Genomic DNA, 10,846 nt, shown 5'->3' with positions numbered 1-10,846 from the left:
AAGTTTATCTGAGAAAAAAAGTCAATTAAGGGCAATGTTTACTAGCACTGATTGGGAAGAATGCAAATTTTCCAAGAGTGTTAAAGGGAAAATATCTTATACAACAGTGTTGAGCATTGGCTTTTGGACTGGTGTGTCATTGTGCTTGAAGGTTTTTGCACCTTTGGTGAAGGTGCTTCGAATTGTTGATGCCGATAAGAAACCATCTATGAGTTTTGTGTATGGTGAGCTTCTGCAAGCTAAGGAAGATATTAAGAATGCTCTAAGTAATGTTCCAAAAACTATCAACATATTATTGATATTATTGATGTAAAGATGAAAGATAGGCTAGATAGTCCACTGCATCTGATGGCTTATTTGTTGAATCCTTTTTATCATTATAAGGATCCGCTTCTTTATTTGGATCAAACTGTCACAGTTGGGGTCATTGATTGTATGGATGTTATCTTTTTTGGGGATATTGATATGCAAAACATCATTTTGAGTGAGGAGTTACCCATGTAAAAGAAAAAGGAATCTATCTTTGGGAAATCCATTGCAGTAAAAGCATGTTCATTGAATGATGACAAGTTTGATCCAGGTAATTAAATAAATATTCATAATATTATTATTGTTTGAGCCTATTAATATTATTCATGTTATTGACTTATTTTTTTTTATAATTACGCAGCAAATTGGTGGTCAACTTTTGGTGCATTGACTCCTAATGTAAAATACCGAAAAAATGATAATTAATGATAAGGGAATTTTCTGAAATTTTTAGAAATTTTCTGAGAATTTTTCGGAGCTCGTATGACTCAGGTTACGGGGATAAAAATGGGGCCCGGAAAAGCCTGTTTAGGCTACCCCATTTTAGCGAGGAAAAGTTTTATTTTTTTTTTTCTTCTTATTTTTCTCTCCCCGCGTGACCTAGCCCGCGCCGACGCCGATTGGCCTCTTCCCCGCGCCTGCTCTTTTCTTCCCTGCCGACGCTGTGCCCTAATCGCAAGCAGCGATTTCTTCTCCCCTCTTCTCATCTTCTTCCTCACCGAGCCTTCTTCTGATCTCATTGTCTCCTTTGCCCGAAGCCAGGCCGCCGGCGACGAGAGCCGCCCTTTCCTCTCTTCTGATCCGCGCGCCGATCACCGGCCACTGGAATCCAGCGACACCGCCGTTCCGACGCCACTGATCGCGGGTTGCCGCTGCCCATGAGCCCTCGTCCTGGCCGATCAAGTCGACTTTCCTTTCCTCTGCCCTAGCGACGGCAGACGCCCGTCCCTCTACCGACCTCACACCACGACACTGGTTGCTGATCACCAGGTGTTGCCGCGCCACCGATGTGCCTAGTAGTGCCCTAGTTATCCACTACCGCAGCCACTTAGCCTCACGGTGCCGCCTCTCCTCTACCTCTGCCAGTTTCCCGATCGTTTCTGATCACTTCCCCTGGCTGACGACGTGAGCATGCGGTTCTGATCTTGGAGGTAAGGGAGGCTATATTGATGTTAAATTGTAGTGGTGATAGAATATCTTGTTGATTTCTTGATCTTTTTGATCCGGATAGTGAATTGTAGGGTGTTACTTGGGTTTCCAGCAGCTACCCAGTTCTGACAGCCACTCCATTCAGTGGCTACTGGTTCCTGCAACAACAGTGAATCTAGGTAAGATGTAGGGTAGCAGTTAAACCATGGAGTCTATATGTTGATCTATCTTGGTTTGATTTGGGTGGTTTTCTGGGAAACAGGGACTGTGGTTTGATTCCGACCAGCAAGCATGTGGAAGGATTTGTTGTGGTTACAACCATGAGTTTCCAGCAGCATACCGTTGCAGCTCTTCAATTTTGGATCAACAGCAATTCATCTGTTGAGGTGAGATTTTGTACTGAGGATTAGGGTTTCAGCAAATCTTTTGCTGTATGATTGGAGTTTTGGATTGTTTCTTGGAGGGATAGGTTTGTGTGTGCTCTTGGAGCTTATGGACAGGGAGTCATAGGACTCTGATTTGAGATGAGCATCTCAACGTTGGATTTGACTGGATTGGATCTACAGTTAAAGGCGGGTACCTCTTGACTTATCTTTTATGATATTGTCTTTGGATATGCATAGTATTAACTACAAGCAATGAACATGTTTGTCTTTGGTATGTCACTATTTGATATCCATAGCATGTTAGGTTTATCGCCTGTGACGTATCCGTGCTTATATCATGTGATTTATTGCCATGAGTACTGTATTACCATGAGTATCTTAGTTTCTAGAATAAGTGACATACCATGTTTTACTGAGGTTAGGACTAGGTTCTGGACTTTTGGCTTCAGTCATGTGTATCGAGATTATCTGATACTTAGGTTTTATGCCATGACTGGCTTGTGTACCTCTATTTGTATATCATATATGATTCGTGTACCTAGACCTTGATTCTTGATATGTGCATATTGTTGGTACATATGTTATGGAAGGAGATATGTTTAGGATCTTGGTTGCTATACCATAGAGGACCTGTATGTCCTAGATCCGTGGATTGACCTACTGATACTGTGGTACCCATATTATGTATATATGGATTTTTCTATACTGATCAGGATATTCCATACTTATTATGTTCAGGACATAGGTTTTTTTTGATATTTTATCTGACCTGTGTACTCTAGATTTTTGGTATGTGACCATCGCTTTTCCCATTTTGTATATATGGATATGGTTATGTTGATCGGTTTTGTTATGCGTAGTGACATGCATCATGATTGCATCTTGTGCGATTGTCGGCTCCACTATGGTGAGCCCATCGCCAGTTACATGTATCGCACACACCCCCACTCATGGTTTAGTGGTATATCGGGCGGTGTGTGGCGCTGCTGTTTGGCTCCGTTAGTCATATGACCCAGCGTGGTAGCCGGCGATTAGTTCCGCTTTCCGCTGGCATTTAGTGTAGCAGAGTAGTAGCCGGCAGACGGTGTGTTTGGCTCCGTTGGTTAGGTGACTCGGTAGTGGCCGTGAGAGATACCTCCCCGTCGTGTCGGAGTTGAGAGCATTGAGCTCCCCATTTATGATTTGGGATCACGGGGCAGGAGTACTCCGACAGCATCCCGTCCACTCGGTCACTCATCGGGGAAGAGTGCACGGTTGTCATAGCCCTACCCACTCGGTCTCGCCATTTGTGTGTGAGAAGACTGACTGGCGTCAGGGGTGACCATTATCATATGCATTGATGTATTTATATTATTGTGATTGTGTTTGCTGCATTTAGTTGCTGCATTTTGGTTAGATGCATACCTTTGACCTGCATACAGGATTATTGACACTTTCGGTTTGACGACCCTTTTGTCTGGATAGGAGTTCCTGGTGAGTACAGCTTCCTCAGTTACCTTTCAGTTTTGCATATTCCCTATATATATGATTAGGAAGTTGTATTCCATGTTTGTTGCTATTAGATATATCTTACTACTCATGTCTATTGGTATTCGCTGAGTTGTTGAACTCACCCCCATTGACACTATCTTTTTCAGGTACCAGGTTATTTATGGTGTCGCTTGGAGCATCCTGTCTGCTGGTCCCCACGTTACATCAGAAGACTTATCGGTTTCACGTATGTTTTGTTTGTTTTATGTATCAGTTTGTTTAGCTCTGTACTCTGGTTTTATTTTTGGAGTGTTGATGTTGTTATGTGGTATTTTATATTTGTTATTGGTTGTGTAAACCTAGCCGGCTAGCAGTTTTGTGTTTTGGTTTTGGTACAGCCGAGTGGGCTGCTTTATTTTTTTAACTGCGTGGTTGTTTTATTGTTATTATTCCAGCCGCATGTGGCTGGGGTGTATAGTGCTTGTAGAAAAGTTTCAAATTGTCCGCCGTACAGGGGAGATGCTGCCGAAATTTCTTCGGACAGAGACTCCTCTGGGGCGTGACAATTTTAGTGGTATCAGAGCCAAGTTATACGATACTTGCTATATGTTTTGGATTTTCGAGATGTATCTGATACCAATTTATTTGGTATCAGAGATCGACTTACGAGTCTTATTCTCCTTGTGTTTCGGATTTCGTGTTTTGGTCTTCTCGATGTGACTTTTCGGATGTTGGGACCTGGCAGCGGCAGGACATCTCCAAGCTGTAGGAGGTATGTTGGTATATGTTATCCTATTTTTTTTTTTTTATGACCTGTTCACTGTTACCGTTTATGACATGTATTAGTATTCTTTATTAGTACCTGTCTAGTTGATATAGCATATATTTTGTGTGTTAGGTAAACCACTGATCTTGATTGACCTTAATAGAGATTAAGGATTATAGGCTTTGGTGATTTTACATATCATACCTTTAGTAGCTTTAGCTTCTGTTACGATTAGTTGGTAAGAAGATTGAGGCACATACCAGCCTCTGCTTTTATTAGCTGGGTAGTGGATAATATCTATATCTTTATGTTGACCTAGCCAGTAGTATACCAGGTTATCTTAGTTAATTTCATCCGTAGATAATTGATTTACTCTTGTTAGATCGGTCAGTAGAAGATAGATTGATGTTTGTTGACTTGGGTAGTCGTGATCGATTTACCTTAGATGCTTGTAGAGGCTTTATTTATTCTTGATTAGTTAGTATGATCCTGTCCGAATCGTTGAACCAAAGGACGCTGGGCACGTGGCACGCTCCTAGTCGATGAAGTGAATCTCCGGCTGGTCGAGCGAAGCTCCGGCGATCCTGCACAAGAGTCTAGCCGGGAAGGGGTTCCTGGCGACGACCCTCCGACGCTCAAGTCAGGTAAGTGGTGGAAAAAGGGGCTGCCAAGCTTGTATCATATGTACCTTTGGCGAAGCAATAGCCTCTTTATATAGGACGGAGAAGGAACTAATGCACGCCCACCGAGGTGCATATGTGTCAGCAACCCATACCCCGGTATGCACTTATCAGAGAGCTTACCTGACACCATGCTGCTACAGTCCGAGCATGTTCTTCGATGGGACAGCAGGACCCCCCGTTGTCAGACTAGAAGTATGTCCCCGTCTTTTACCCACCGTCTGACTGGGATGCCGGCCCGCCGGGCGGCGAGGAACGTCGTCCGGACGGCCTTAATTTTTTGCCGGGCGACACATCCTTCCGCTCATCATTATCACTGCTTCATTTGAGCGTCGGAACCTGGTCCCTACCAGGTGCCTTTACTATCCCTTTCTTTCGAGTCCGGTCGGCTCGTCCTTTTCCGCGAGCCACCGGACCCTTTGACCTCCCCTCTCGTTGACTCCTTCTTTTTACCGCCGGATCACTTACCTTCCTCTCGAGTCTAGTCGAAGGAGGTAAAGTCCGACTGACTGGACTGCCGATCTGCCCGAACAATGGTCATTGCATTAGGCCGCTCAGCCAGGCATAAGGATGCTTATCCGTGCGGCGATATCTGTCCGTTCGGCGATACTTTGTTCATGCCTTGTATTTTCTTGGAATCGACATCCGTTGTTCTTCCACACTACCCGTCACGTGCTCTGCGAACGGTAAGGGGAGCTCATTAAATGTGGCTAGTGACCGGCTGACACGTGGCGATCGTGTATTTGTCAGTGTATGGCGGTTGCATCACTTCCGATGGGACAGCCGCCGTTTGAAACGGACGATCAGATGACAACCTCGATAGCGACGACCTGGATCGGACGGTGGAGATCGCTCCCGGGTGGTGATATAAGGCCATTGACTCCGTTTCCGCCGCATTTCGTCTTCTTCGTTTCCAGACTCCTGTCGTTCCTCCTTTCGCCGGCGACCTTGTGCTCAGGCTTTCCGGCGATCACACGGCTTCTTCCGATCATCTCCCTCGCTTGTAAGACCCTTCTTCTCGCTCCAACCACATTCTTCTTTCTGTTAATCATCCTTTTCAGTCGGGTTTCCTCCATTGCTTGAACCCTCCTCTTCTATCCCGCATTCTGGCCTTTCGATCATGACCAGTACCTCGCAGTCAACCGGCGATACTCCGGGTCTTTGGTACTCGAACATGGAAAGTCGGTTCGACGAGGAAGACGCCTTGCGCCTCACTCGAGCATATGACCTACCGATCGACCACCAAATAGTGTTAGCCACACCTTCCGATCGGCCTCACGATCCTCCGCCCGGCACTGTTGTTTTCTTCCGGGACCAATTCCTGGCCGGACTACGTTTTCCACCTCACAAGTTTTTCTTAGAAGTTTGCAATTATTTCCGCATTCCGCTCGGCCAGGTAGTTCCCAACTCTATTAGGTTGCTGAGCGGAGTGGTAGTTTTGTTCAAACTGAACGGCATTCCCTTAACCCCAAAAATCTTCCACTACTTCTACTATCCCAAGCAAGCCGAGTGGGGCACCTTTGTTTTCCAGTCTAGGATAGGCTTCGTCCTTTTCGATAATATGCCGAGCTCCAACAAACATTGGAAGGAGCATTTTTTCTACATACGCTTTCCCGAGCGGCCCACTTTCCACACCAAGTGGCAGACGGCTATGCCCGCGCAACCGGAGCTCGGCAAGTTTACCGAGCGGCTAGTCGGTCAGCGCTATCATATTGACAAGATGCTCCTCCCGGGAGTAATGCATATATTCGGCTTGTCTTCTACTCCAGCCGATCTGCCTTGTAGCATGAGTAAGCTCCCTTATCTTCCCCTTTATTTTGTTCTAACTGATTTATTTTCTGCTTCTGCAGCTAAGGTCATGTGGCATGCCAGAGCTACCGAGAAAGTCAAATTGAAGGCCGCTCGGATTGAGGCGGTGACGAGCAAGGAGGCAGCCGAGCCGATCTGCCCTGAAGAAGGTGAGGCCAACGGTCCCTGAAGCCTCGGACGCCCCTGCCCCTCATGATGAGGCCGCGGGCAATATAGAACCCACGACCGAAGCGAAGTGGAGGGTCGTTTGGCCGCCGGCGACCGGAATCCGCACCCGCCTCTACACTTGATGAGCCACAACCTGGCGGGGTGCTGCTGTCCTAAGTTTCCTCGAGTACCCCACCCTCGTGATTCTCCGAGGGGCTTGAGGTGCCGTCCGCCCCTTCAAGGACTCGACGACGACGCGCTTAGGCGAGCTACCTCCTCTTGGTGGGCCGTCTCGAGCGGGCCGAGCGCCAAAATTTACTTAAACCATTTCGCCTCCTTCGAAGCATACATGGTTCTTCGATCGTGTTTCCAAGCGGATGATCACGGGCCCTCGCAAGCTTGGATAGATGCTCGAGTCGGATAGCCAAGTTGACTCCCGGGCAGCTCGGCGACAGTATACCTCCCCCTCTTCTCTCTCCTATTTGAAGTTTTTAACTTGCTCGTTGGCAGAACTGGGTGGAGCAGATCGCCATCAGTGATCGGTTGGCCGAGTGGAGGACAAGCTGAAACAGTCAACGGCCGCTCTAGAGAAAGCCAAAAATCGTTGGAACAAGCGGCTTTCGATTTGGCGAGCAAGGTCGTTCGGCTTGAAACGATGATTAAACAACGAGACAAGGAGATCAAGACGGCGACCACTCAGCAACGGCCATCAACGATATGGACCACATGAAGGTGGAGATCCGGGGCGGAGCAACGCATCAATGCCCTCTGGCCACCGAGAAGGAGAGCCGTGGCGATCTCCAAAGATTCGATGGAGACTTGAAGGATCTCCGCTCAAAGCAACGCCCCGCTCAAAGAATATCAAGAGGGGAGTCGGCCCGCTCGGAAGACTTCGGGAGAAGTTTATCGACAAGATATCCCTCACGTTCGAGGAGGGCGGTGGGCTATCTGAAGACCAAAGGTCACCTACCTGCCGATCTGTCCATCCCCTCCGAGGATCTAGCGGGTGTGATGGACACCATCCCCGACGCTCTTTTTGATTTTGACGTGTGAGGAGAGCTTTCATAAACTTCTTTGTATTCCCGCCGTTCGGCCCTACTTATCGTTGTAGTGACCTTTTTTGGCTTGCATAATAGATAATTTTCTGTTCCTCTCATCTTTTATGTTGGCCAGGCATTTTTTTCATCGCGACTAAGTGTTCTTTAAAACTCTCCCGCTCGGTACCTTGCTATACCGCAAGCGAATTGTCTTCAATGTATTTCATAATGCAACCGAGTAGCGTTCGGTACGGACATTACTCGTTCCGTTTCGCATTTTTAATTCCGATTAACCATCTTTTGCTTCGCCTCACCTTAGGGGTTTTGCTGGATTTTCACAAGGCCTTCGCCGAGGCATTTATAGGCCGCCTCGATATTTAACGCCGGAGCTCGGACGGCGCGGATATTTATAGGCGGTCGGCGCGGTTCTCGATCTTTAACGACGGGCTCGTCGATTCATCCGCTCGGATTTATAGACGTCGGCTCGTCTCGATATTTAACGCCGGAGCTCGACGGATATTATAGCCGGTCGGTGCGGCTCTCGATCTTTAACGACGGGCTCGTCGATTCATCCGCTTCGGATTATTTATAGGACGGCTCGTTCTCGATATTTAACGCCGGCTCGTCCGCTCGGACGGGTCGGTGCGGCTCTCGATCTTAACGACGGGGCCTCGTCGATCGTCCGGATTATTTATAGGACGGCTCGTCTCGATATTTAACGCCGAGCTCGGCGGCGGATATTTATAGCCGGTCGGTAGCGGCTCTCGATCTTTAACGACGGCTCGTCGATTCGTCCGCTTGGATTATAGACGCCGGCTCGTCTCGATATTTAACGTCGGCGGTCGCGCGGATATTTATAGCCGGTCGGCGCGGCTCTCGATCTTTAACGACGGGCTCGTCGATTCGTCCGCTCGGATTATTTATAGACGCCTGCCTCTCGATATTTAACGTCGGAGCTCGCGGCGCGGATATTTATAGTCGGTCGGGCGGCTCTCGATCTTTAACGACGGGGCTCGTCAATTCATCCGTTCGGATTATTTATAGACGCCACTCGCCTCTCGATATTTAACGTCGGAGCTCGAGCGCGGATATTATAAGCGGTACGCGACTCTCGATCTTTAACGACGGGGCTCGTCGATTCATCCGCTCGGATTATTTATCGAAGCCGGCTCCGCTCTCGATATTTAACGTCGGAGCTCGACGCACGGATATTTATAGCCGGTCGGCGCGGCTCTCGATCTTTAACGACGGGGCTCGTCGATTCGTCCGCTCGGATTATTTATAGGCGCCGGCTCGTCTCGATATTTAACGTCGGAGCTCGGCGGCGCGGATATTTATAGCCTCGGCGCGGCTCTCGATCTTTAACGACGGGCTCGTCGATTCATCCGCTTGGATTATTTAGACGCCGGCTCGTCTCGATATTTAACGGAGCTCGACGCGCGGATATTTATAGTGGCTCTCGATCTTTAACGCGGGCTCGTCGATCCACCGCTCGGATTATTTATAGACGGCGGCTCGTCTCTCGATATTTAACGCCGGAGCTCGATATTTATAGCCGGTCGGCGCGGCTCTCGATCTTTAACGACGGGCTCGTCATCCGCCCGGATTATTTATAGACGCCGCCTCGTCTCTCGATATTTAACGGCTCGTCGGCGCGGATATTATAGCCGGCGCTCCTCGATCTTCTTAACGACGGGCTCGTCGATTCGTCTTCGGATTATTTATAGACGCAAGCTCGTCCTCGATATTTAATGTGAGCTCGACGATGCGGATATTTATAAGCGGTCGGTAGCGGCTCTGACTGCTTAACGTCTGGCTAGGCGACGGCTTCCTAACTCCTTACGGTCGAGCGACCTTGGCCTTCACAACTTATCTCGTGCTTGAACAGGTTTTATGCGGCTGAAAGGCACGGGTCATTTTGCTTGCGCATCTAAATGCGTGCCCCTCTCGGCCGATCGGTTCAAGGGGCCTTCGCTATTCAGGCGCCTGCTGATAATCCATATGCCCTTTCACCCAGGAGAACGTACTCCGGCCGAACGGCTCGTGGTATCTCGTCGAGCATTTTGCTCGGATAATTTACCTCCGTCCAGCAGGGGACGGGCCTTCGATTCTTGTTGACAATGCCTTATATCTGCTCTCTTGATTCTTCATTTCGCATTTCAAGATTCATCGAAAAAAGAAGTACAGGGGTGATTTATGATACACCTTTCACCCCTTGGTAAGGGAGATGGTTCGCGCTCCACGGTCTATCTAGCTGTCGACCGTCCTCGTCCTCCAAATTAGCCGAGCTTTTCGATGATTTTGAAGGACCTGCCCATGGAGCTTCAAGCTTGCCGTGGAGCTTGACTTTCTTCCGGACAAGATCGCCGACCTGGAATGATCGGGAATGACTCCGGTTGTAGTTTTGCTTCATCCACGACGGTATGCCATCAGCCGAGCGGACGCCTTTGCCCTCTCCTCTTCTACCAAATCCACTCCATGTTCCTCCTTTCGGCGTTGTCATCCATCGTAGCTCGATCCGGGCGGACTCGCGACTTCAACGGAATGACGGCCTCACCTCCGTATACCAAATGGAAGCAGTGTGACTCGTCCCTTCTTTTGGCCGTTCGGATGGCCCACAAGAGGCGCCGACTTCATCCGCCAACTCCTCCCAAATGGTCGAGCCGAGCGCGCAGAATCTGAAGAATTTCTGGCGACTTGAGCCGTTGCTCGAGGATAGGCCACGGACGTGAAATGTTGCTCAATACCGTAGCTTTTGCACCAATCCTCTAACATCTTCCCCGTGAACTCGCTGTCGGACACTAGTCGGCGAGGGATGCCGAACCGACAAATGATGTGTTGCGGATGAATTTTTAACCATTTGTTCGGTGATCTTTGCCAGCTGCTCGGCCTCCACCCACTTGGAGAAATAGTCTACCGCCACTAGTAAGAATTTCTTCTGCGCGCGCCATCGGAAATGGACCCACAATATCCATTTCCCATTGATCGAACGGACATGAGACGATTGATGCCTTCATCTCCTCTGGGTCGATGGGAGAAGTTGTGATACTTCCCACAGAAAGTGTCTACCAACCGCTGGCATCTGTTTGTAAA

At 48.5% G+C, this 10,846-nt stretch overlaps 1 long non-coding RNA gene across 2 annotated transcripts; it reads left to right on the top strand.

The window, feature by feature from the left end:
- The first annotated feature begins 946 nt into the window (after positions 1–946).
- On the top strand, positions 947–2,031 carry LOC121987624. 2 transcript variants are annotated; one of them, XR_006113678.1, is made up of 4 exons: positions 947–1,460; positions 1,551–1,637; positions 1,721–1,844; positions 1,928–2,031. It is a non-coding gene; the product is annotated as an uncharacterized LOC121987624 (long non-coding RNA). The 2 variants fall into 2 exon arrangements; XR_006113677.1 differs by having other exon boundaries at positions 1,541–1,637.
- The last annotated feature ends 8,815 nt before the right edge of the window (positions 2,032–10,846 follow it).

The sequence above is a fragment of the Zingiber officinale genome, chromosome 5B, assembly GCF_018446385.1.
Source record: "Zingiber officinale cultivar Zhangliang chromosome 5B, Zo_v1.1, whole genome shotgun sequence".
NCBI classification, from domain to species: domain Eukaryota; kingdom Viridiplantae; phylum Streptophyta; class Magnoliopsida; order Zingiberales; family Zingiberaceae; genus Zingiber; species Zingiber officinale.
This window is presented reverse-complemented; position numbering and strand designations above follow the sequence as displayed.